Here is a 25,218-nt window from a genome sequence, read left to right on the forward strand (position 1 = left end):
TGGAGAGTGAGGAGCCTAGGGTTTAGCGAGTGGTAGAGACAGGTGAGGTCTTCAGATCAGGCCCTTTCTGGACCCTGCTGGGAAGTGGCATCAACTCGGGAGAGGCATGGAGCGAGTGGCCCCTGGGGCCAGGCGGCCTGCGTTCAAATCCTGGTTGTGCCCTTCTCTGGCTATATAACTTAAGTTAGTTTGCTTAACTTTTCTGAACCTCAGTTTGCCTATCTGCAAAATGGGGGTGGTGATAATAGTGCATCCTTGCCAGGCATAGTGACAGGATTTCATACTTGTAAAGTGCTCAGAACCGTGGCTTGCACACACTCAGTGCTGTGTTTGTTACAGAAATCTTTTCAGTTTAAATACTTGTTGAGCCTCCAGGCCTTGGTTGAGGAGCTAAGATTATGGAGATACATCTGATTTAGATCCTGCTCAGGGTGCTTCAAGGTCAAGGTGAGGGGTGAAGGTCGGAAGGTTAAGAGATTGGAAAGGGGGTGATTTCCCTAATCACAGTCACAATGGCAACAAATTGGTGAAATCTGCCCCTCCAGTCTCTAAGAGCTGGGGCCACACAAGTCCATTCACAGCTCCATCCCAGCACCCAGCACAGAGATCGGTGCCAGGTGGGTGCTTAAACCTGGTGTGGAATGAGTGGGTGGATACCTGGTGCCTTTTGAGTCCTGACCGTGGTACCTGGCACTGACTCCAGAGCATCACGGGCATGGCCCCCTTCCTGTTCCTCCGTGCCCCAGTGGAGAAAGTCAGATCATTCTTTCTGTGTTCAGAGAAGCAAACTGAGGCCCTGCTGGTAAGCAGTGGGACTGGGACTGAACTCATGTCTAAGTTCAAAACCTGCCTTTTAAAATGCTAAGCTACCTCTTGTCTTCCCCAGATGCCAGCGTGGCATCAAATTGCACAGCCCTTGGATACCCCTGGTGGCTCAGTGGTTAAGAATCCACCTGCCAATGCAGGGGCTGTGGGTTTGATCCTGGATCCAGGAAGATTCCACATGCCCTGGGACATCTAGGCCTGTGTGCCACAACTGCGTGCGCTAAGCATGCTCTAGGGCCTGTGTTCCACAAGAGAGGACCCAGTGCAGCCATAAATAACTACATTAATCGATTACTTACTTTAAAAATGGCACAGCCCCCTCAGGTCTGAGAGTTCACAGCTGCACCATTTTACATTCCCCAGTCCTGCCGGAGGAGAAGATCCAGGAGGATCTTGCTGGAAGGAGGACACTTGAGGCAGAGGGACCAGCTTGCAGAAAGGCTAAGGGGTGGGATCAGCCCTCTACTCTAGTCTCTGCAGATAGCCTTGAAAGCCAGGAGAATATTTAGAGGCTTCTATGACCAGGGAGTTCCTGGAGAGTCCTGAGCGAAGCTTGCACGTGACCAGGATAAGATGAATTCCCATGGAAGGAGGTCGAAGGCAGGGAGAAAATGAATGTGTACAAATAAAGCTCAGCATCATTCCTGAGCCATCTCCCCCAGATCGAAACTTACCTGCCCCCGTGTTCTACCGCATCCAGGGCCATGTGTGCCTGCCTTGTGGACCCAGGACCTGGGCGTAGAACACACAGGCTTTGGACTTTTAGAGCCCAGAAACATGCCTTCCTCCCCTCCCCACCCCAGCCTGGCCCCTGCAATGACTGCAGGTTAACCCTTTGGGGTTAATTTCATTTTGGCCACAGTGGCTGCCAGCAGAGGGAGAAGGCGAAGAAGATAAAGGTGACGGGGGTCAAGGGCCCACAAGACCCTCAGCAGCAAACCTCAGGCCCCAGCCTACCTGTGATTCAGACAAATAAGAGTTTGGATCTTGGACCTACCATATTCTTGGGCTGTGACCCTGACCTGGTGCCTTGAGGTCTTCCTCATTTATAGCGTGTGTGTGTGTGTGTGTGTGTGCGCGCGTGCACGCGCTCAGTTGCTCAGTTGTGCCTGACTCTTTGTGACCCCATGGACTATAGCCCTCTGGGCTCCTCTGTCCATCATTTTTCCCAAGCAAGAATACTGGAGTGGGTAGCCATTTCCCACTCTGGGGAATCTTCCCAACTCAGGGATTGAATCCATATCTTTTTCCTCTCTTACATTGGCAGGCAGATTCTTTACCACTGTGCCACCTGAGAAGCCCCATTCACAGCGTAGAGACAATAATACAGGAGAAAGCTGTAGTGAGGATTGACCGAGATCTCAGTGTGGTCCAGAGCGAAAGCTCAATAAATATGAGATCAATGTCATTATTATCACAACCTGGAGACAGAGGCTGCTCTCTGACCTGGGAAGAACTCAGAAATTGCCTATTGTGGCTTGATAATTCCCAGAAGGCTTCTGGGCCATGCCCCTGTCCCCACCTACCAGGGACCTGACTTAGCTCAGGGGTCCATCTCTCCCAAAGGGCTTTGGGGTCCCTTCCTGGAGCCAGCTGTGGGTTGTGGGATTAGACCATCTTGGTGCATAATTTAAGAAGGTGTTCATCCTCAGGTTCCTGCAAGGCAGGGTATGAACCTGAGAGCCAGCGCCTCCTTAAAGGTCGTGCCTTGGGCACTTGGCTTGCTTCACCCTAGCCCTGGATCTGTTTAAGCTTAGAATAGTAATTATCCCCATTTGACAGATGTGAAAACTGAGGCTTCCCCAGACTGAGCACCTGTCCAATGTCACCCCACTAGGAAGGAAGAGGCAGACGCCATGTTCTTTGATTTTGAAGCCTGGAGCTCTGTTTACCCTGAGGAGCTGCCTCCCAGCCTAGCATGGAAGGTCTCAGTTCATCTCCCCAGAAGGCCCAGCAATCTGGAGAGCAGCCTAGCACGGCCTCCTTGGCTGGTCTGGGTCATTGGGAACGCTGGCCTGCAGGGCGGAAGCCTGGCGATTCCTCTCCACATTCCTGGGGGTTAAGTCTGAGGACCCAGGCTCCCGGCATCAGCCATCACGTTCCCCAGAAGGAATCTCTACTCATAACAAACCCCAAAGGTCACTCGTCTGGGAAGGAGCCTTCTGTCTCCTCCCCAGGGAGGAGGGAAAGAGGGCCCTGACCTTTCTGGAAACCACCTGGGTTCCCAGATGGGGATGTCCTGTTTCTGGCCTGTGAACCCCTCTGGGTCTCCTCTGTGGGTGGTGTCTGGATGGGACAGGTAGACAGAGGATGAATGAACATCTTGGTCGAAGGAGTCCCCAGAGAGATGTGAATGTGTGGACTCTGGATTCAGGCTGCCTGAGCTCAAATTTCCTTTCACTACCTCCTAGCAGTGTGCCCTTGGACAAGTTACTTTACCTCTCTGTGCCTCAGTTTCCTCTTCTGTAAAATGGGGATAATAATACCACCTACTGCATAGAGTTGCCGTGAGGATTAAGTGAGATTCATTCAACAACTGTTTGGTGGAGCTCTGCCAGCTTCCAGGCAGTGAGTAACATGGCAACAAGTAAAAGAGACAAAGCTCTCTTCCTTCAAGTTTTTAAAGAGGAAATAGCATGACGAGTATTATTTTCTTTAGAAAACGCTGGCACCAAAAAAAATGTTTTTAAGTGAAGCGAGGATGATTAAATGTTAACAGTTGTTAAATTTACGTGATGGGCAAATGGCAAAGGGGTGTTCATCATCTGTTTTCCATGGTTTTTTGAATGCTTGAAATTTTTCTATAACTAGCAAAGAAAGGGGGGAAAAATAAAAAGCAGTGAGATAGAAAGGTAGAAAGAGAATTCCTGCTGTTTTGAAACTTACAATCAAGTGGGGGAAATAGACAATAAATAGATAAGTAAAGAATGCTGTATCCATTAGTACTTTGGAGAAAAAGAAAGAAGAGGGACTGGGCATCCATGGGGTCAGGGTGGGGGGAGTTCTGTTTTACACCACGTGGTCAGGGAAGGTCTCCCTGGGAAGGTGAAATCTAAGAGTAGAGCTCAGTTCTCCTGGTCTCCAGGCTGGGGTGCTTCCAGTGTCCACATCCACCTTCTACTCACTTAGTGAAAGAGTGATGGTGAAAGCCCCGAATTCAAGACCCTTGGGATGGTGAACTTTCCAAATTATGTATCTCAACTCAAAATTTTGATAAGCAGAATTTTGAGTTAATTTTATGACCATCCCCTGCTTCCTGGGCTTCCCAGGTGGTGCTAGTGGTCAAGAACCCGCCTGCCAATGCAGGAGACGTGGGTTCAATCCCTCGGTCAGGAAGATGCCCTGGAGAACGGCGTGGCAACCCACTCCAGTATTCTTGCCTGGAGAATCCAATGAACAGAGGAGCCTGGTGGGCTATAGTCCATTGTGTCAAAAAGAGTCAGACACAACTGAAGTGACTTAGCACACACGTACCCTACTTCCTATGCAGGCAGAAAATTAATCTTGATCACTTTGACTTATTTCCCCCCAGTCCATCATCCATGCCTACATCTCTGTGATTGCATCTCACTGTGAGGTTGTTTCAGGCTCTTTTGGCTTCAACGCACCACATGACTGGTTCATCACTCCAGCCCTTCCCTACTGTCTACTTTTGGACTCTCCAAAGCTCTCTGGGGTCACGCTGACCCACAAAATTCAAAACATGTTCACTCATGGCTTTTTTTTTTTCTGGCTCTTTTCCTGATTTTTTATTTGGAAAAAAGGCAAGAGGGGAGAGCAGGGCTGTGTATCAGTCAGGGTCAGCCAGGTTAGGGTGCAGTAACAACTACCCCCAGTCTTGTTCCTCAGCCACTCATGCTGTGTGTCCTGTATAGTTCCCATCAGTGTCTCCTTGCTCCAGGATCCAGGTTGATGGAACAGCCACCACCCCAAATATTGTATAGCAGAGGGACAGAAAGGTATCAAATCCCATCTTTCTCTGATTCATTTCACTGTGTCCCAGGTCCCTTCAGGAATGGTGTTTTTGGGGAGGAAGGGGTGCTCTTGAAACCTAAAGACTTGTTCTCTGTTCTCTGATTTAACTAAAGGAAATCAGTCCTGAACATTCATTGGAAGGACTGATGCTGAAGCTGAAACTCCAATACTTTGGCCACCTGATGCGAAGAACTGACTCATTGGGAAAGACCCTGATGCTGGAAGATTGAAGGCAGGAAGAGAAGGGGATGACAGAGGATGAGATGGCTGGATGGCATCACCGACTCAATGGACATGAGTTTGAGTAAACTCCGGGAGTTGATGATGGACAGGGAGGCCTGGCATGCTGCAGTCCATGGGGTCGCAAAGAGTTGGACACAACTGAGTGATTGAACTGAACTGATTTAACTGACTTGTCCCTTGCCCGAGTAAGTAGATGCTCCACAGTCTACCTGCCCACACAGGGACTAGAAAACACAAAAAGGAAAAACGCATGCAGTCTTTGATTCCTAACTTTTGAGTATTGTGCAATCTTAGACTGCAGTCTGAGCAAATGGGACCTGAGAATCTTACAATCTCAGACTTTCAAAAGGGAAAGGTCTTTGAATCCAGTATCACTTTCTCTTTTTTTTGCCATACCATGTGGCAGGCATGTGGGATCTCAGGTCCCCAACCAGGGGCCGAACCCATGCCCCCCGCATTAGAACCTTGAAATCTTAACCACTGGGTGGCCAGGTAGTCCCCGCAGTATCACTGTTCATGCCGGAGGTGCTCTATCACCTTCTTCACAGGCAGCTGCCAGCCTTTGCTTGTACCCTCCCGGGGCTGGGAAACTCACCACATCCCGAGGCAACCTCCTCCATTATGGATCGGCTCAAATAAGCGATTATCCTTCAATAAAAAATCAAATTAATTAAAAAAAAAACGTTCAAACGTTCTGCCTTCTAGAGCAAGCCAGGCTTTCTCTTGAGAACTTCCAGCCCCAGTTCCTGTTATTTTCCTGGGAAAGTAAGGGTGTAGCTGTCACAGCACAAGCTTGCACACAGGCTGAGCTAGCAGCCAGCTAGAAGTCATGAGTGATTGCATGAAACCCTGAACAGCCCTAAGAGCCAAATCTATTATCCCTTGATGCCTGAAACACCATCATAGTAGCCTGTAGGTCTCTATTCAGTTCAGTTCAGTCGTGTCCAACTCATTGAGACCCCATGGACTGCAGCACACCAGGCTTCCCTGTCCATCACCAACTCTCAGAGCTTACTCAAACTCACGTCCATCGAGTTGGTGATGCCACCCAACCATCACATCCTCTGTCGTCCCCTTCTCTGGAGAAGGGAATGGCAAACCACTTCAGTATTCTTGCCTTGAGAATCCCATGAACAGTATGAAAAGGCAAAAAGATAGGGTCTCTATTAGGGAGGCTTATACATAGTAGAAAGAATAAAGGCTGGAATCAGACCTAGGCTCAAATGTGGACACTACCTGTAAGCAAGTCTCGTCACCTCTCTGAGCCATGGTTTGCCATCTGTCCCGCAGGGGTAACATCAATAATAATACCTCCCATGCAGGACTGCTTTGTGAATCGAATGGGAGAATATATTTAACACCTGACACAATGTCTGGTACATAGTAGATACTCAACCAGAGCTGGTTCAAAGTGCATCCTGGGTCTTCACTTCCTTGAGCCTCATATTTTCCACCTGTCAGGTGGGGTCAATATCATTAAATTGGGTTCCTTAGAATCCTGTGCTCAGGGACTTTTAGCACACGGAATCTAAGGTGTGAAGGCCCTTGGGGCCTGGTGGGCTGGGGCAAGGTTGTTCAGGCTGCTTCTCCTTCCTCTCCATGCAGAGGGGAATATAATGGTCATAAGAGGCCAAACTTTAGCATCTCAATTCCACAGCTACCTAGGCTGGTCCCCTGGACAGGTGAGTCCACCTCTCTGAACAGAAGGGTTTGCATCTGGAAAGAGGGAGAATAAAATGAACTCCATCCACATGGGTGAAGAGGAAAGGAAATCATCAAGATAAAGTGTTAAGGCTTCCCTGGTGGCTTGGTGGTGAGGAATCTGCCCGCTAATGCAGGAGACACAGGTTCGATCCCTGATCCCGGAAGATCCCACATGCCTCGGAGCAACTAAGCCCGTGGGTCACAGAGGCCCGGGAGCCACAACTACTGAAGCCCCCCATGCCCTAGAGCCTGTGCTCTGCAACAAAAGATGCCACGTCAGTGAGAAGCCTGCACACCGCAATGAGACAGTAGCCCCCGCTCTCTGAAACTAGAGAAAAGCCCGTGCAGCAGTGAAGACCCAGCACAGCACAAAAATAAATAATATAAAAGATAAAGCGTTAATCCAACGACCTTGAACTCAGTCACAGCTTCTTAAGTGTCGGCTGCCCTCATAATCGCTGTGGGGAGGGGTCCACCTCCGGATTCCGTCAGCACCCTCTCCCCATCCTGCATCCCCAGGGTGAGGCTTGCCAGGGGCCACAGCACTCCCAGAACAGCTTCTCTTCGCTGGAGCAGATGGAAGCTGGCCCTGACAGGTGGGTCCTAGCCCTAACTCCTCCTCTTGCTGGGATGTCACCGATCTCAGTTTCTGCCAAGCTTCAGTTTCTCCTAGACCACGAGCACAATCCACTTCCTGCCTCCATCACACAGAACTCAATGGAGGAAGTGGATCGCTGTGCTTCAATAGACAGACTCCACAGGAGCCCAACCCTGGGTTGGAATCCCAGCTCTGACCACCTCTCATTTTGTGACCTTGAAAATGGCCCCAGTCTAAGGTTTCGAGGCATTTTTTTAAAATGTATTTACTTGTCGGGTCTTAGTGGCCACATGTGGGATATTTGTTGTGTCATGTGGCATCTTTTGTTGAGCGCATGGACTCTAGTTGCAGCATGCAGGCTTAATTACTCTGCAGCTTGTGGGATCCTAGCTTCCTGACCAGGGATTGAACCCAGGTGTCTGCGTTGCAAGGCAGATTCTTAACCACTGGACCACCAGGGAAGCCCTTTGGGAGGCATCTGAATGGGATAACACTGGCTCCTACCTGAGGAGAGATTAAACAGACCAGGGATATAAAATATTCATAGAGCTGAACTTGGAAGAGCTCATTTAAAAGTACCAATTACTAATATTGTTACCACTAGTCTCAAGATTTGGGCAAGTACAGAGAGGGCTCTGAATTGAAAAGTTCTTAGGTCAGTCTCCATGAGATACAAAAGAGGAAAGCTCCACCCTCCCCTAGGGGCCCTCTGAGCCCCCCAGTTACCCCTGCCTCAATGGCTCTTCTAGCGCTCACATCTCTTCCTAGAACTGGAGCCAGGTGGGAGGCCGCGTGGTGCCGGGTTGGGAGTCCAGTCCAGCTGCCACTGCTCCCTGGCTGTGTGACCCCAGGCAAATGCATCACCCTCTCGGAGCCTCCTTAACAGTCGTGTGAGGCAACGGGACCGTGGGCTCTACCCTAAGGACCCATCTGCTTATGACATTTACTGATTCCTTCCTCACATCGGCCAGTGGCCAAGGAGGGAGGGTGTGGCTCCCTTGCGGGTCCAGGTCAGGGTCGTGGCTCTGTGTGGAATCTGGGCTCTGTTGCCCAGAACTGCCTCTCCTGATGCCTGGAATTCCACCATTCGTGACTCATGCCTTTGGGAAATCATTGCCCTCACCCCACTGAGTAATAACAATAACAGTCCCTCGTGGCTTTGCTGATAGTCCTGGGTCTCACTTGGTCTCAGCGTGCTGCTATGAACTAGGCAGTGAAAGCGAGGACCAGATGTAGAAAGCGAGGTACCTGATGCTACACAGCGAAGTCTAGCATCCTGTCTCCTGGCTTTTTCATCAGTGCTGTTTCCCTCTCAACTTTCTTTTTTAAAAAACTTTGTTTTTAATTGGAGGATAATTGCTTTACAATATTGTGTTGGTTTCTGCCACACATCACCACGAATCAGCCATAGGTATACATATGTCCCCTCCCTCTTGAACCTCCCTCCCACATCCCTCCCCATCCCACGCCTCCGGGTTATCACAGAGCACCGGGTTTGAGCTCCCTGTGTCATTTGCTTAGACTCCCATCAGCTTTCTATTTTACGTATGGTGATGTGTATGTTTCAGTGCTGCTCTCTCCATTCATCCCGCCCTTTCTTTCTCCCACTGTGTCCACAAACCTGGTCTCTATGTCTGCATCTCCACTGCTGCCCTGCAAATAGGTTCACCGATACCAGATTTCATATATAGGCATTAATATATGATAGAATTCTGCCCCTCCCTGGGACTTCCCTGAGGGTCCAGTGGTTAAAACCCTGTGCTTCCAATGCAGGGGGAGTAGGTTCGATCCCTGGTTGGGAACCTAAGATCCCACATGCCATGTGGCATGGCCAAAATAAATAAATTAATAATAATAATTTTTAAAAAGAGAGAAATGCTGCCCGATCTTTGTGCATCCATGTTCACGGCAGCGCCATTCACGGCGGCCGAAAGGTATGAGCAAACCCAAGTGTCCACGGATGGATAAATGGATCAGCAAAATGCGGTCTACATGTGCAACAGAATATTCAGTTCAGTTCAATTCAGTCACTCAGTCGTGTCCGACTCCTTGTGACCCCATGAATCACAGCATACCAGGCCTCCCTGTCCATCACCAACTCCCGGAGTTCACTCAGACTCATGTCCATCGAGTCAGTGATGCCATCCAGCCATCTCATCCTCTGTTGTCCCCTTCTCCTCCTGCCCCCAATCCCTCCCAGCATCAGGGTCTTTTCCAATGAGTCAGCTTTTCACATGAGGTGGCCAAAGTATTGGACTTTCAGCTTCAGCATCAGTCCTTCCAGTGAACACCCAGGACTGATCTCCTTTAGGATGGACTGGTTGGATCTCCTTGCAGTCCAAGAGACTCTCAAGAGTCTTCTCCAACACCACAGTTCAAAAGCATCAGTTCTTCAGCGCTCAGCTTTCTTCACAGTCCAACTCGCACATCTATACATGACCACTGGAAAAACCATAGCCTTGACTAGACGGACCTTTGTTGGCAAAGTAATGTCTCTGCTTGTCAATATGCTATCTAGGTTGGTCATAACTTTCCTTCCAAGGAGTAAGCGTCTTTTAATTTCATGGCTGCAGTCACCATCTGCAGTGATTTTGGAGCCCAAAAAAATAAAGTCTGACACTGTTTCAGTATTTCCCCATCTATTTGCCATGAAGTGATGGGACCGGATGCCATGATCTTTGTTTTCTGAATGTTGAGCTTTAAGCCAACCTTTTCACTCTCCTCTTTCACTTTCATCAAGAGGCTTTTTAGTTCCTCTTCACTTTCTGCCATAAGGGTGGTGTCATCTGCATATCTGAGGTTATTGATATTTCTCCTGGCAAACTTGATTCCAGCTTGTGCTTCTTCCAGCCCAGTGTTTCTCATGAATATTACTCAGCCTTTAAAAAGAAGGTCATTCTAAATGGCCATCATCAAAAAGTCTACAAACAATAAATGCTGGAGAAGGTGTGGAGAAAAAGAAACCCTCTTGCACTGTTGGTGGGAATGTAAATTGGTACAGCTACCATGGAAGGCGTAATGGAGATTCCTTAAAAAGCTAGGAATAAAATCAATAAAATCACCATATGACCAAGCAATCCCACTCCTAAGCACATACCCTGAGGAAACCAAAATTGAAAAAGACACACGTAACCCAGTGTTCACTGCAGCACTATTTACAATAGCTAGAACATGAAATCAACCTAGATGTCCATTGACAAATGTTTGGATAAAGAAAGTTGTGGTACATATACACAGTGAAATATTACTCAGCCATAAAAAGGAAAGCATTTGAGTCAGTTGTAATGAGGTGGATGAGCCTAGAGCCTATTATACAGAGTGAAGTAAGAAAGAGAAAGATAAATATTGTATACTAACACATGCCAAAGCCTTTGAGTGTGTGGATCACAATAAACTGTGGAAAATTCTTCAAGAGATGGGAATACCAGACCACCCCACCTGCCTCTTGAGAAACCTATATGCAGGTCAGGAAGCAACAGTTAGAACTGGACATGGAACAACAGACTGGTTCCAAATAGGAAAAGGAGTACGTCAAGGTTGTATATTGTCACCCTGCTTATTTAACTTACATGCAGAGTACATCGTGAGAAATGCTGGACTGGAAGAAACACAAGCTGGAATCAAGACTGCTGGGCGAAATATCAATCATATCAGATATGCAGATGATACCACCCTTATGGCAGAAAGTGAAGAGGAACTCAAAAGCCTCTTGATGAAAGTGAAAGTGGAGAGTGAAAAAGTTGGCTTAAAGCTCAACATTCAGAAAACGAAGATCATGGCATCCGGTCCCATCACTTCATGGCAAATAGATGGGGAAACAGTGGAAACAGTGCCAGCCTTTATTTTTTTGGGCTCCAAAAACACAGCAGATGGTGACTGCAGCCATGAAATTAAAAGACGCTTACTCCTTGGAAGGAAAGTTATGACCAACCTAGATAGCATATTGACAAGCAGAGACATTACTTTGCCAACAAAGGTCCGTCTAGTCAAGGCTATGGTTTTTCCAGTGGTCACGTATGGATGTGAGAGTTGGACTGTGAAGAAAGCTGAGCGCTGAAGAACTGATGCTTTTGAACTGTGGTGTTGGAGAAGGCTCTTGAGAGTCTCTTGGACTGCAAGAAGATCCAACCAGTCCATCCTAAAGGAGATCAGTCCTGGTTGTTCATTGGAAGGACTGATCTGAAGCTGAAACTCCAATACTTTGGCCACCTCATGCAAAGAGTTGACTACTTGGAAAAGACTCTGATGCTGGGAAGGATTGGGGGCAGGAGGAGAAGGAGACAGTAGAGGATGAGATGGCTGGATGGCATCACTGACTCGATGGACATGAGTTTGCGTGAACTCCAGGAGTTGGTGGTGGACAGGGAAGCCTGGCGTGCTGCAGTTCATGGGATTGCAAAGAGTTGGACACAACTGAGCAACTGAACTGAACTGAACTGAACACATACAGATGGAATCTAGAAAGATGGTACCAAAGAATTTATTTGCAGGGCAGCAGTGGAGAAACAGACATAGAAAACAGACTTACGGACACAGGGAGAGGGAAGAGAGAGTGAGATGTAGGGAAAGAGAAACATGGAAACTTACATTACCATAGGTAAAATATATAGCCAGTGGGAATTTGCAGTGTGTCTCAGGGAATTCAAAAAGGGGCTCTGTATCAACCTAGAGGGGTGGGATGGGGAGGGAGACAGGAGGGAGGTTCAAGAGGGAGGGGATACATGTATACCTATGGCTGATTCATGCTGAGGTTTGACAGAAAACAACAAAATTCTGTATATCAATTATCCTTCAATTAAAAAAAAAAGACAAGAAAAGAAGGTCATTCTGATACAGGCTACAACATGGATAAGCTTGTAGGACATTATGCTGAGTGAAATAAGACAGTCACAGAAGGACCAAAAGTGTATGATTTCACTTATATGAAGTACCTAGAGCAATCAGATTCATAGAGACAGAAGGTGAAAAGGTGGCTGTTGGGGGCTGGAGGAAGGGGGATAGGGAGTTAGTGTTGAATGGTTAGAGTTTCTGTCTCACAAGATGAAGTTCTGGAGCTGGATGGTGGAGATGGATTACACACTGTGGATGTACTTAATGCCACTGAACTTGTACACTTAAAAACGGTCAAGATGGTACATTTCCTTAAATGCTTTTTGCAAAATTTTTAAAATTAAAAGAAAATTGCTGCTTCTAAGAAGATGCTGAGTACCTTTTTTTTAGTACTAATATCTTGAAGGACATGTAACTTAATTATCAGGATTTGTATCAGTCAGATAGTCTGGGTCATGTTGCTGTAACAAACAACCCCCAAATCTGACTCCTGAGTCAAGCACTTAACCACTGTCCCATACTGCCTTCCACACTCAACGCCCCGCCCAGAACCTTCTTCCTTGCTGTCCTAAACCTCCCCTCCTCTGTCTGCACCCCAACTGTAGGAAAAACCAATAGAGTCAGTCAGATTCACCCTTGACTGGTTGTGTGCCTGTGGACAAGCCAGCTAACTTCTCTGAGCCTCAGTTTCCTCATTTGGGAAATGGGGCAATAACAGCACGTACCTCGAGCGGAGAGTTCAAGGAGCATGGAGACCGTTTAGCTGGCCTCAGGCACGCTGCCAGCCTGTGCAGATAGGTAAGCCTCAGGCAGGGTTTGGTCCTCGGTTTGAACAATCCCAGGGGAAACACCTTCTTCCTGCCAGCCTTGCGTCAGGGCAGGGGAATGAGTGGGACAGGGGCCAGAGGCTATAGAGACAGTTGTCTCGAGTCTGAAATACTTTTCTCCCCAATAATCTGTTTTCAATCTCATTCCCTTTTTTTCCTCTCCTTTTTCAAACTCACTCTGCCAAGAAACAAGCAAGGAAGTGTGCATCAGCTCCTAGCCCAGCCAACATCTCACCCTTTGGGAATTTCTGCTTTAAATACGGGGGTGCAGGACCCTTCAGTCAACCACGTGTGTCCCTTTACAACAGCTGGTTCTCCCTCCTGCCATGTGGTACCCTAGGCCCTGGGTCTATTCCGAGCCTGTTCATCATCTGTTGAGGCTTGGGCACAGGGCCCTCACCTGCAGTAGCTCCTCTTCTCTCTGCCTCTCTGCCCCTGTTCACAGGACCCTTCCCTCTTACCCCAGGTCTGGACACATCTTGAATTCTTGTCTCCTCTTGTTATTGACCATGTTTGAGGGCAAGGACAGTATCATTCTCTTCTCTGCCGACTCAAAGGCTTTCACAAATCAGAATGCATTCACAACCACCGTATCAATGGGAGGACAGGATGATAATGAGTATGACCATTTTACAGATGAGAAAATGGAGTTTCCGAGAACAGGGGTGAGCAGTCACACTGCTGGGGAGTTGAGACCCCTCTCCCCCAGGTCTCTGCTCTCACCAAGCCTCCCGCAGGGCTAAGCACACTGTAGGAACCTGTCTGAACATGCATTATCAGGGAGTGGGCAAGTGTGGCAGAGGCTGGCAGAGGCTCTTCTCTGAACCCATTCCCTCCTCTTCCTGGACACAGGGCTGGTCGACATCTCCCAGCTTCCCTTGCAAGGGGACCAAGCCCTTTGTGGGTAGGGGTTTTCCATGCCTCTCTGCAATGTGACTTGGTCCTGGCTCCCCTGTTCAAGAGGTGGACTCTATTCCCCTCAAATAAGGGTTGGCCTTAGCGCTCTCTAATCGATAGAATGTGGCGGAAGCAACCTCGTGCTAGTTCTGGGAACAGCTTCTAGAAGCCCTGCAGCTCCTGTCTGTCTCTCTCTTCCTCTGCCAGCCCCCGGAGGATGGAAAGGCGAGCAGAGGGAAGCCATGTTGTCTCAGCCAGCTTTTAGATGACAAACAGCTGGACTGTGGCTTTAAGTCACAAACATGGTCTTCACTCAAATTTTAAATGTCAAGACAGTCATGGAAACTGTAGCTTGATTTGGGGTTAGACCTCTGCCCTGGCTTCCTCCCAGCAGTGGGGAAGGTGGATGAAGGTGGGGTGGGGCTCCTTCTCCCTCTTCCCTCCCCGCCCCTGCAGACAGTGACTGGAGATGGCAGTGCTGACCTGCGCCCCTTGGAGACGGTCATCTCTGCGGGGTGGCCCTTCTCCTTCCGAGGGGTCCTACTATCCTTGCTCAGCCCTGGGGACCCAGCATTCAATGCCAGCTTCTTGCCCCTCTGGGAGGCCCTACAGGACAGGACCCAAGATGATCACCTGCCAGCTACCCCTCCTCCATACACACCCACCCCCCCGCCCACGCAGGGAGTGTTGATCTGGAAACTTCTGCCCCCACCCGCCACCGAGGTCCACTCACTGGCAATGACTCTGCTTCTCTGTCAAGTCTTTCAGTGAAGGCATTTTGTTTCAGTGGGATGCATGTGTTTCTAATTTTGGGAGGTATTGTCAGATTCCCTTCCAGAGGTGTTAAACTGGGTTTTAATCCCACCAGCAGTGTGTGAGTGTTTCTCCACGCCCTCAGCTGTATAACTGCCAGTTTGATAAAGTGCCTGCCCCTTGTGGGTTTAACACACGTTTTTCTTATTAAGAGTGAAGCTAAGCATCTTGTACATTAAAACCATTGCATTTCCTTTTCTGTGAACCACTGGCTCACCTCCTTTGAAGGCTGTATTTTCCATTTCTCTACACATTTCTCCGTGCTCCCCAGACCCCGACCAGAACCTGGGACTAAGGTTTAAGGACTAACTCAGTCCTCAGGGTTGAGGATTTCTGAATTGTTGGGCGGCAGCAGCAGCCGTTCCCAGGTGTGAGAATTCAATTGGCCAGCCTCTGGGAAGGAAGCTATTTACTAGGTGGTGACTCTTTGCAACCCCATGGACTGTAGCCCACCAGGCTCCTCTGTCCATGGGATTCTCCAAGCAAGAATACTGGAGTGGGTTGCCATTCCCTTCTCCAGGGGATCTTCCTGACCCAGGGATAGAACTAATGCCTTCTGCATTACAGACAGATTCTTTACTGTCTGAGCCACCAGAAAGACCATTTTTTAATTTTTGAGGGCATACTGCCCTCTGCTGGCAAAGCTGAGTTTCTCCACTTCAGCTTGGAGCAGAAGAGGAGGCTGGGCAGCTCTGTGATGGGGGTGGGGTGGAAAGGGGATCTGGGGGAGCCTCTGGACTCTGGGTTTGATTGTACTCAGCTGTTTACCACTGTGTGGCTTTGGGTAAGTAGCTTCACCTCTCTGGGCTAACTCTTTATCTGCAAAATGGGAATAATAACTCTTCGTCTCACTCACAGGTTTGCTGGAGGAATAATCAGGTAATGGGATATGCAGAAGATCGGAGAAGGCATTGGCACCCCACTCCAGTACTCTTGCCTGGAAAATCCCATGGACGGAGGAGCCTGGTAGGCTGCAATCCACGGGGTCGAGAAGAGTCAGACACAACTGAGCGACTTCACTTTCACTTTTCACTTTCATGCATTGGAGAAGGAAATGGCAACCTACTCCAGTGTTCTTGCCTGGAGAATCCCAGGGACTGTGGAGCCTGGTGGGTTGCCATCTATGGGGTCGCACAGAGTCGGACACAACTGAAGCGACTTAGCAGCAGCAGCAGAGGAGATGGCTTTAAACAAGTCTAAATAAATAATAGCTGGGGGTTTTCTTGGGAGGGGGTGTTGGTTTGTTTTGTTGGTAGCTGGAATTGTTGACATTTAGAAAGACCAGGGAGGGGGAGAAAAAGGCTGGCCTGGCGCTGAGTCAAGGAGACCTTAGTTGGGGCTGGATGTTCACGGGTTCACCACTGCCTCAGCAGCTTCCAGACCTCAGTTTCCTCTTCTGAGGAATGGCCACTGCACTTCACAGCAAGAGGGGGACATGCAGTAACGCCTGGGGCCCTGGGACCCCATGCCTGACCTGGGCAGGGCCCCAGCTGCCCCCATATTGGACCAGGCACACAGAATGCTGAGCAAATCTAGGCTGAACACCCACCAAGGCACTTGGACTCTCCTAACCTGGACTCTCGGAGAAGGCAGTGGTACCCCACTCCACTACTCTTGCGTGGAAAATCCCATGGACGGCGGAGCCTGGTACGCTGCAGTCCATGGGGTCGCTGGGAGTCGGACACGACTGGGCAACTTCACTTTCACTTTTCACTTTCACGCACTGGAGAAGGAAATGGCAACCCACTCCAGTGTTCTTGCCTGGAGAATCCCAGGGACGGCGGGGCCTGGTGGGCTGCCGTCTATGGGGTCGCACAGAGTCAGTCATGACTGAAGCGACTTAGCAGCAGCAGCAGCCTGGACTCTCTGTCCCAGGGACTGGCGGGGGCCTCCTGGAGGCACAAGAAGCACCCCGATGGAAGGTACCCCTATCACATTACTAGCTCTTTGGTGGTGCTGGGTGAGGGCCGTTTTTATATGAGCCAATCAAATGGTCCCCCAGTCACAGGGCCCTGTCTTCATACCTGACAGTTAACTCTTGCCTAATTGACAGTTACCCTCAAGGCTGCCCTCTGCTCTAAAACCTCCCATGACTGCCCATTGCCTGATTCCTCGCCTTGACATTCAAGGCCACCCACGGCCCAAGTTCAATCTATCTGTGAAGGGCACCCTGAGGCTGCATGAGGAGCACTCATGAAAACCCTTTCCTTCCTTTAAGATTAAAGGGCACTTCAGTCATTTATTCCCCTATCATGCAGTTGCTCATTCAACACAATCTATTAAACACACAAATTACTTATTAATACATCTTTATCACCTACTAGACGAGAAGGCAATGGCACCCTACTCCAGTACTCTTGCCTGGAAAATCCCACGGATGGAGGAGCCCGGTAGGCTGCAGTCCTTGGGGTCGCTAAGAGTCAGACACGACTGAGCGACTTCACTTTCACTTTTCACTTTCATGCATTGGAGAAGGAAATGGCAAACCACTCCAGTGTTATTGCCTGGAGAATCCCAAGGACGGGGGAGCCTGGTGGGCTGCCGTATCTGGGGTTGCACAGAGTCGAACACGACTGAAGCAACGCAGCAGCAGCAGACAAAGACATCATTCTAGGGCTGAAGTAGAAAGAGACAGTGGTCTTAACCAACTGTAACTAAAATGTCTTAATTTTGCACATTTTCTCAAATGTGACCCTGTATATGCATTGCAGAACCTCCCCCCGCCCCCAGCCTGCAAATGTCTTGGTTGTTTAGTTGCTAAGTTGTATCCCAATCCCAGGCACGAATACAGGAGGGGGTTGCCAGTTCATTCTCTAGATCTTCCTGACCTGGGAATTGAACCCGTGTCTCCCGCATCACCCGAGTCTGCTGCATTGCAGGTGTATTCTTTACCGCTGAGCCACCAGGGAGAAGGGTGTAAATCCACCTCTGTGTCCAGCCCTAGGGTCCATCTCCCAGCGCAGGAACTGAGCTCCAATGTCTTGATTCCTGGTTCTATCATCAACCACCTATGTGCCCTTGGAAAGTCATTTTCCCAGGTCTCAGACTATTTATAACCAGTGATAATCACAGTTCTGACCTGGAGAGAGTTCTCGGCAGGAATCGCGTTAGACTAGGTGTAAAAGCGCCTGCGCGCGGGGCCTGCACGTGGTAAGCGGCAGCCAACATTAGCTGGGGCAGAAGCCACTGACTGCTGGCTCCCGGCAACTTGAGGGATCCAGAGATTTGCTCTCTCTGCCCACTGGCGGGCACCAGAAATCACAAATGACATGCCGTCTCTGTACCCTGGCTAAGCAGGCGTCCCGGAGCTCCCGAAGCGGGTAAGACTGAGGGGTTTCTGGACCCCAAAGAGATCCCACAAGACCAGCCAGGAGCCTGGTAGTTTTCTGTGCTCTACGTCTGGAGCAATGATGGGGGCGGGTTGCATCTGGCCTAAAAGGGCTCCCCAAACCTTGGGCTGCTGGTTCTCATTCCCAAAGCCCTTAAGTCCACTTCTCACTGCATCCGACAGCCCAGGACAGTGTGGGTAAGAGACTCTGGCTTCCTGAGCTAGCTCTTCACGTTTTGGTCTGTGTGACCTTGGGCAAGTGACTTGACCTCTCTGAGCCTCGGCGTCCTTTTCTATAAAATGGAAACGTTACTGGTCCCAAAGAAGGGAAAAGCCTCTCTGCGGAGAAGATATGGCCTTAATGGTTTGGGTTGCTTAGAGTCAGTAAATATGCTACAGTGTAATCGGCTGTTTCCTGCTGATGACAAATGTAATGTGTTGATTAATCTGAACATTGTACCAAGTATCTTACCATGAACCTAGCCCTGTACTGGATAAGAAGACTGGCAAAAATGAAGCTAGGGGTTTTGTTAGGGGTAGTGGGATTCTGGGTGATAGATTTTCCCCACCTCAGCCCCGCTCTGTATCTGCCAAACTCTATGCAGTTTGTTTTTTGTTTTTGGCTGTGCCGGGTCTTAGTGGCATCACGTGGGATCAGCAGGTGGGTTTTTTTTTTTTTTTCAGTTGCAGCCTATGGGCTCTTTAGTTGTGGCATGTGGGATCTAGTTCCCTGACCAGGGATCAAAGCCAGGCCCCCTGTATTATGAGCACAGAGTCTCAGCCCCTGGACCACCAGGGAAGTCTCCAAACGCTCTACAATATGGATGCACGGACCTAACAGTGATGGAAAAGGAAGCAGGGGAGGAACGCTGATTGGACCCCTACTATGTACCAGATGTTTCCGCTTTATCCTTTCTCTAAGGCTGTGGGCTCCGGGCAGACAGGGACCACCTGGCTTGCTCATTGCCGCATTCTCCGCGCCCAGCATGATGCCTGATATGTAGTAAGTTCTCAATAGAAACATATCTAATGATTAAGAATGACTTGGGTAATGTTTACAAAGGAGGAGCCGAGGTTCAGAGAGGTTGTGTGACTTGTCCGAGGTGGCCCAGCCAGTAGGACGCAGGGCTGGGATCCTGAGGAGCTCCTTTCCACTCAGTGCCTGTCCTGCCTCCCTCCATCCTCACACTTTCTTTGCCCGAAACAGCTTATTTTACAAATACAGACTTTGGTAGTTCTGGTTAAGCAACAACCCCAAGGGGGTAGGGCTTAGAATTTACCCCATTTACAGGGAGGACAACTGAGGCACTGATCAGTTAACCAGCTTGCTCAGATCACACAGTCAATAAGGGGTAGAACCAGGATTCTAAGCCTTCCCGTTGCTACAACGCTTGCAGGTGACCACTCTGCCATGCGGCCTCCCACAGGGGCGGCTGGATGTGAATCTTGTCTCCTCGATACCCTGGGGAGCCCTGGAGGCCCCGGGTCATGCCTTTTTTGTGCAGCCCCTGGAGCCCCTGGCACAGGATTGGGCGCACCTCGGGCCTTCAGTTTGGGTCCTCTGGTTGGGGGGTTTGGCCATCAGGTGAGGCCCCTTAGTCCCTGTAGCCCCGTTTGGAAGGTAGTTGGTGACCCTGGGTTTCTAGTGCAAGGTCAGCTCTACCCTTTGAGTCTAGGACTACCTGTCCACGCCCCACCCAGGCCTGTACACACCTGCCAGCAGCGGCGCTTTGAGGATGTGGGGAGGAGGCAAGGGCTGGACTTTGGCCCCTTTACTGCACCCCTTTCCCACTCTCAGATGTTTGTCCAGTAGTGTATGGGCTGTGTGCACATGGCATATATATATATATATACACATGCAGACGAGCCCACATGTACACATGCATTTCTGTACACATGCCTTTGGATATGAGTCGTCATGTGTGTGAGTACACACGAGTATCTGGCCGTGGTATGTGTGCTCCTGTCTGAGGGTGCGGGTGTGGACTTAAATGTGAGCCTGAGTTTATATGAGGCTTTGCACGTGTATGTGATGTGGGAAAACAGAGCACCAAAGTGGAAGGGCATCTCTTTGCCTAGCCTCAGTTTCCTCATCTGTAAAATGGGGGCAATAATGGTCCCTAACTGGTAGAACAGTGCTAGATACACAGAAAGTGCCGTAATATTGGCTGTTATTATTACTAATAACCTCCCAGGGGCTGTGTGGAGATTCCACAAAATAATGGCTTTGAGAGTCTGGCTCAAGAATTGTTTCTCCCATTGTCCTTAGATTAGTAGTCTTTTTTTTTTCTTTTTCCTTTTCTCTTGGTTTTATCATCACAAAGGTAATATAACAGTGTTCTATTTTGGGAAATAGAGGTGGGGAAGGGTGGGACATCTCTCACCCAGAACTCCTGTCACCCTCAACACAAGTAGTATGTTACTCTCTTTAACTAAAGTATGGTTTCTGTACAATATTATATAAGTTACAGATGTACAACATAACAATTCAGAATTTTTAAAGGTTATGCTCCATTTATAGTTATTATAAAGCATTGTCTATATTCCCCATATTGTACAATATATCCTTGAAAGTGAAAGTTGCTGAGTTGTGTCCAACTCTTTGTGACCCCATGGACTATACTGTCCATGGACTTCTCCAGGCCAGAATACTGGAGTGGGTAGCCTTTCCCTTCTCCAGGGGATCTTCCCAACCCAGGGATTGAACTGGGGTCTCCTGCATTGCAGGTGGATTCTTTACCAACTGAGCTATCAGGGAATATCCTTGGAGCATATTTTATATCTATTAGTTTGTACTTCTTAATTCTCTACCCCCATATAGTAGTTTCATTTTTGCTATTCCTTTTCAGACTTTATCTATAAATAAGATAGCATGAGCCTTAGCACCAGGATGGTGCTTAAAGCATATTTGGATGGATTAACAAACATTTTTTTTCAGCTTAGATGATTAAACTGAGTACTTTTAAGTGTACCTTTATTATTATTATTTTTAAATTGGAGCATAATTGCTTTAAAATGTTGTGTTGCTTTCTGCTGTACAACAACATGGATCAGCTACGTGTATACATATATCCCCCCTCTGTTGACCCTCTCGCCGCACCCCCATCCCACCCTTCGAGGTCGTCACAGAGCACCGAGCTGAGCTCCCTGTGCTGTGAACAGCTTCTCGCTCGCTAGCAATTTCACACTTGGTAGTGTACATATGTCAATTAAACTGAGTGTTTCTTATCCTGCTTTTGTTCACTTATTATGGGCATTTTCCATGGAACGGCCAATAATTTATAATTATTAGAAGTAATAGAAGAAAATTAGAATTGTCCCCATGCCCCCAAAGCTGGGAAATAGTCAGTTGATTTATGGAAGAACTACTTTAAGAAATGTTGTGGGTTAATAACAGACCTGTAAGATTTTTTTATTTCTTTGTGATGAGTTAGTGCTTCCATATTAGGAATGGGATATCCCAGGATTTATCTGTCCCTGGACATGAAGGGGATTCCATTGAAAAAATGAGACAACAACCATCAAGAAAATGCAGGTCAAAATCACAGTGAGATACCTCTACACACCCACTAGGGTGACTGTATTCAAAAAGACAGAAAATAACAACTGTCAGTCTGGGTGTAGAAAAATGAGAACCCTTGTACACTACTGGTGGGAAAATGGTGCAGCTGCTTTGGGAAACAGTCTGGCAGTTCCTCAAAAGATTAAAAATAGAGCTACCATATGATCCAGCAATTCCTCTCCTAGGTCTATACCCAAGAGAAATGAAAACATATGTCCACATACAAATGTTCACAGCAGCATTATACACAAGAGCCAGAAGATGCTGACCATCTAAATGTCCATCAGGTGATGCGTGGATATATTAAATACGGTCTATCCACACTGTAGACAATATCCTGGCAATAAAAAGGAATGAAGTACTGATGTACGTTACACCATGGATGAACCTTGAAAGCATTACGTTCAGTGAAACAGGCCAGTCACAAGAGGACTCTGTGCGCTTTCTATCTTGTATGATTCCATTTATAGGCAAATCCACAAAGACAGAAAATAAATGGGTGGTTGCCTTGGGCTGGGAGGGGTGGGAGATTAGCAGGGAGAGGGGTTGGCTAGGGAGTGACTCCTCATGGGTACAGGATATTTTGAGGCAGGGATGATGAAAAAGTTCCAAAACTGATTGTGATTACTATAGTAAACCCCATTGAATTACATACTTTAAATGATTAAATTGTATAGCACGCAAATTTTTAAAGGAATAGAGACCCAAGATGACAATGAAAATATAGCTCGTTTATTTAAAAGCCTGGACTATGTATGGACCAAGTGCTTGGTAATCTCATTTAACTTTCACAACCATCTTCGTTATTTTCCCCACTGTACCAGTGAAGACACAGATTCAGAGTGTTTGGGTAAGTGGCCCAGAGTCACTCAGCTCTTTAGTGGTAGAGCTGTGGTTTGAATCGAGGCTTATTTTTAGGTCCGTGCTCAGTCTGCAGTATTTTGTTTCAGTTCCGGTGCAAGACGGCGGCCTGGGAGGATGCTGAATTCACTTCCTTTCACAGACTCACTGAATCTCCAGCTACATACGGAACTGTTTCCTGTGGGAGAAATCCTCTAAAACTAGCTGAGGGACTCCTACACATCAGGAGAACATGAAAAAGCCCACGTGGAAGCAGGTAGGGCAGGCTGAGACACAATCTCATCACAGACCCCATCCCTGGCACGGTGACTTGCAACTAGGAAGGAGTTCTAAACCTTGACCTTCTCCCCAAGGAGCAAAAGGTCTGAACCCCACATCTGGCGGGCTAACTTTTCAGACCCGCATCTTAAGTGTTTCTGCTGCTTCTTGGAAGGGGCCAGGAGCCGGTGCACCAGGCCAGCTGGACAAACATGCAGCGTACAGGACAGGTGGGGCCCAAGGCCTGGGGCTCCTCTCTAGTCTTCATCTGGCCTGGGCAGCCAGAGTTCATGGTCACGGCTCTTTATCACTCCCTGAAGCCTTCTCCCAGCATCTCTCTGTTTATGGCCCTTTAACCAGAAACTCAACAAAGGGCTGCCCAAGAAGCCTCCAGGACTGGGCCCTGGTCAGCCCCCACGACTTCCATCCTTGCTACACTGAGATAATAATATGTGTGTACTAAGATATATAGACAAAGATGTTCATCATAGTATTGTTTATAATAGGGAAAAACTAGAGAGACTCTGAATGGTCAACGCCGGGGGACTGGTTACCGTACAACAGAATGTACAACGGAATAATACAAAGTAGCCCTTAGAAGTCAAGTCCTGTGGTAGAAGACTGCTTCCTGACATAGGACAAGGCTCAGATGTCAAGGTCAAATGAGAGAGGCAGACATGTGCTGGGCATCCCCACGCCTCACCACCACCCAGGCCAACCCCTGCTTGCCATCTGCTCTGTTGCCATATTAAACTTCTTAGGGTCCCCTAAAGCCCTGGGCTTTCCCTCGTTTCAGGCATTTGTACTTACTTCCCCCTCTGCCTGGAATGTTCCTTCCTGTCCCTTCCTGCAACTCTTTCAAACCAGCTGACTCTGGGTCAGCCATCAGGTCTCAGCAGAAATGCCTCTTTTCCTGGGAAGTACTCTTGGCCACTTGGGCTGGGGCAGGGCCCCATGTTCTTTCGCCACCCCCCTGGGTCCCCAGCACAGCATGGGTCATGCTCTGTGAGGACATTTAACTGCCTGATTCTCACATTTGACACCAGACGATGAGAACAGACCTGCCTGACTGGCTGTTGTCTTCTCCGTGTCTGTTCTCAGAGTAGACACCTTCCAGGGATTTCCTTGGCAATTGGAATAAAAGCCAGCCTCCTTTCCATGTTGTATGAGGCCTTGCGTGGTCTGGCCAGCACTCACTTCACCAGCTCATCCCCTGTAATTCTCATTTGCTGACTGAGATCATTCTCTAAGGTACCAAATGCATTCCTGCCCCCAGACCTTTGCATTCACTATTTCCTCTGCCTGGAATGAATGACAGAATGAGCAGGACCTAATCCTTCATTTCAAGTTGCTCATAGTCCAGTGGGAGGCAGACAGATAAACTGGCTCTCTCTGGGCCCCAGTTTCCTTGCCTATAAAGTGGAGTTGGTCATCTGCCCAGTCTCTCTCTCTGCCCTCCCCCTCCCTCCCTTGCAGGCCTCTAGAAGGGCCTGCTGAGGCCCCCGGTGGAGCCTGTGTGGTGAACCGTGCTGGGGAGAATGGTGGTTATTATAATGGGCTGAGAGCTGGGGGCCCAGCTTCCTGATGGATGATCAGGAGGGGTGGGGTCAGGGGATGAGGGACTGCATTGGCAGGCCGGCCCCCACTTTGCCCCAGGCTGCACATGTCTGGCGTCTACAGATCGTTGCTCTGAGATCATTGCCACCAGATGTGGCCGGGCCTGCAGCATGGACCAGCTGAGGCTGGCGAGGCCTCCGTGGGGTCAGATATCTGGTGACGGCTGACCTCGCCTTCCTGAGCCAGCTGGGCCTGGGGTGGGCTGCAGGGTGGGCAGCCCTGATGCCTTTCCCATTGATGGTCTCTTTGCTGCTGACTAGACACCTCTCCTCCCAGAGGGAGCCCCAGGGGGCAGATAACCAGTTCCAGGTGCCGCCCTCTGCTCTTTTGGCCCATTCCTGGCCCCCTTAGTGCTTAAGGAAGCCCAGTGTGTGTCCTTTACCTAGACGCATCTCTTACCCCACAGAGTCCTTTTATGCCTGTGTCCCTAGTGGAAAAGACAATTGAAACTTGTATTTGTCTAGCGGGAACATTGAGTGGATTCAAGCTGTGTGTGAAGTTCCTGTGATTGTAATGAGGATTTACTAATCCCATTTCATATACGAAGGAAATGAAGCTTTGAAAGATAATGGTGCGGATTCAGGCAGAGAAGAGGCCCAAACTCATCAGACACCTAAGATATGACACGCAAGCACTTTACAACCAGGATCTCATTTCATCCTCACGCAATCCTGTGAGGTGGGTACTATTGTCTGCATCTAGCAGATAAGGAAACGGAGACTGACAGAGGAGAATGTTGCTCAAGGTGTTCACTCGGCCAAGCAGTGGTGGGTCTGGGACTCAAAGTCAAGTCTGGACCACGCCTAAAGCCAGTGCCCTTAATCACGGAGCTTATTGCCTTGGGGCTGCATCAGTTCACAGCCATGCTGAGAGACAGTAG

At 48.8% G+C, this 25,218-nt stretch overlaps 1 long non-coding RNA gene across 1 annotated transcript in view; it reads left to right on the forward strand.

Annotated features, from left to right (window-relative positions):
• The window catches only part of LOC147360181 (uncharacterized), a 53,249-nt gene that overhangs the window by 12,109 nt on the left and 15,922 nt on the right, over positions 1-25,218 (forward strand). The window contains exon 2 of the long non-coding RNA XR_015138985.1: positions 15,571-18,032. This is a non-coding gene — a long non-coding RNA (uncharacterized LOC147360181). The remainder of the gene's footprint in view (positions 1-15,570; positions 18,033-25,218) is intronic.

The sequence above is a fragment of the Bos grunniens genome, chromosome 13 (genome assembly GCF_055505025.1).
Source record: "Bos grunniens cultivar Pamir isolate PY7600 chromosome 13, Bosgru_T2T1.0, whole genome shotgun sequence".
Lineage (NCBI taxonomy): Eukaryota > Metazoa > Chordata > Mammalia > Artiodactyla > Bovidae > Bos > Bos grunniens.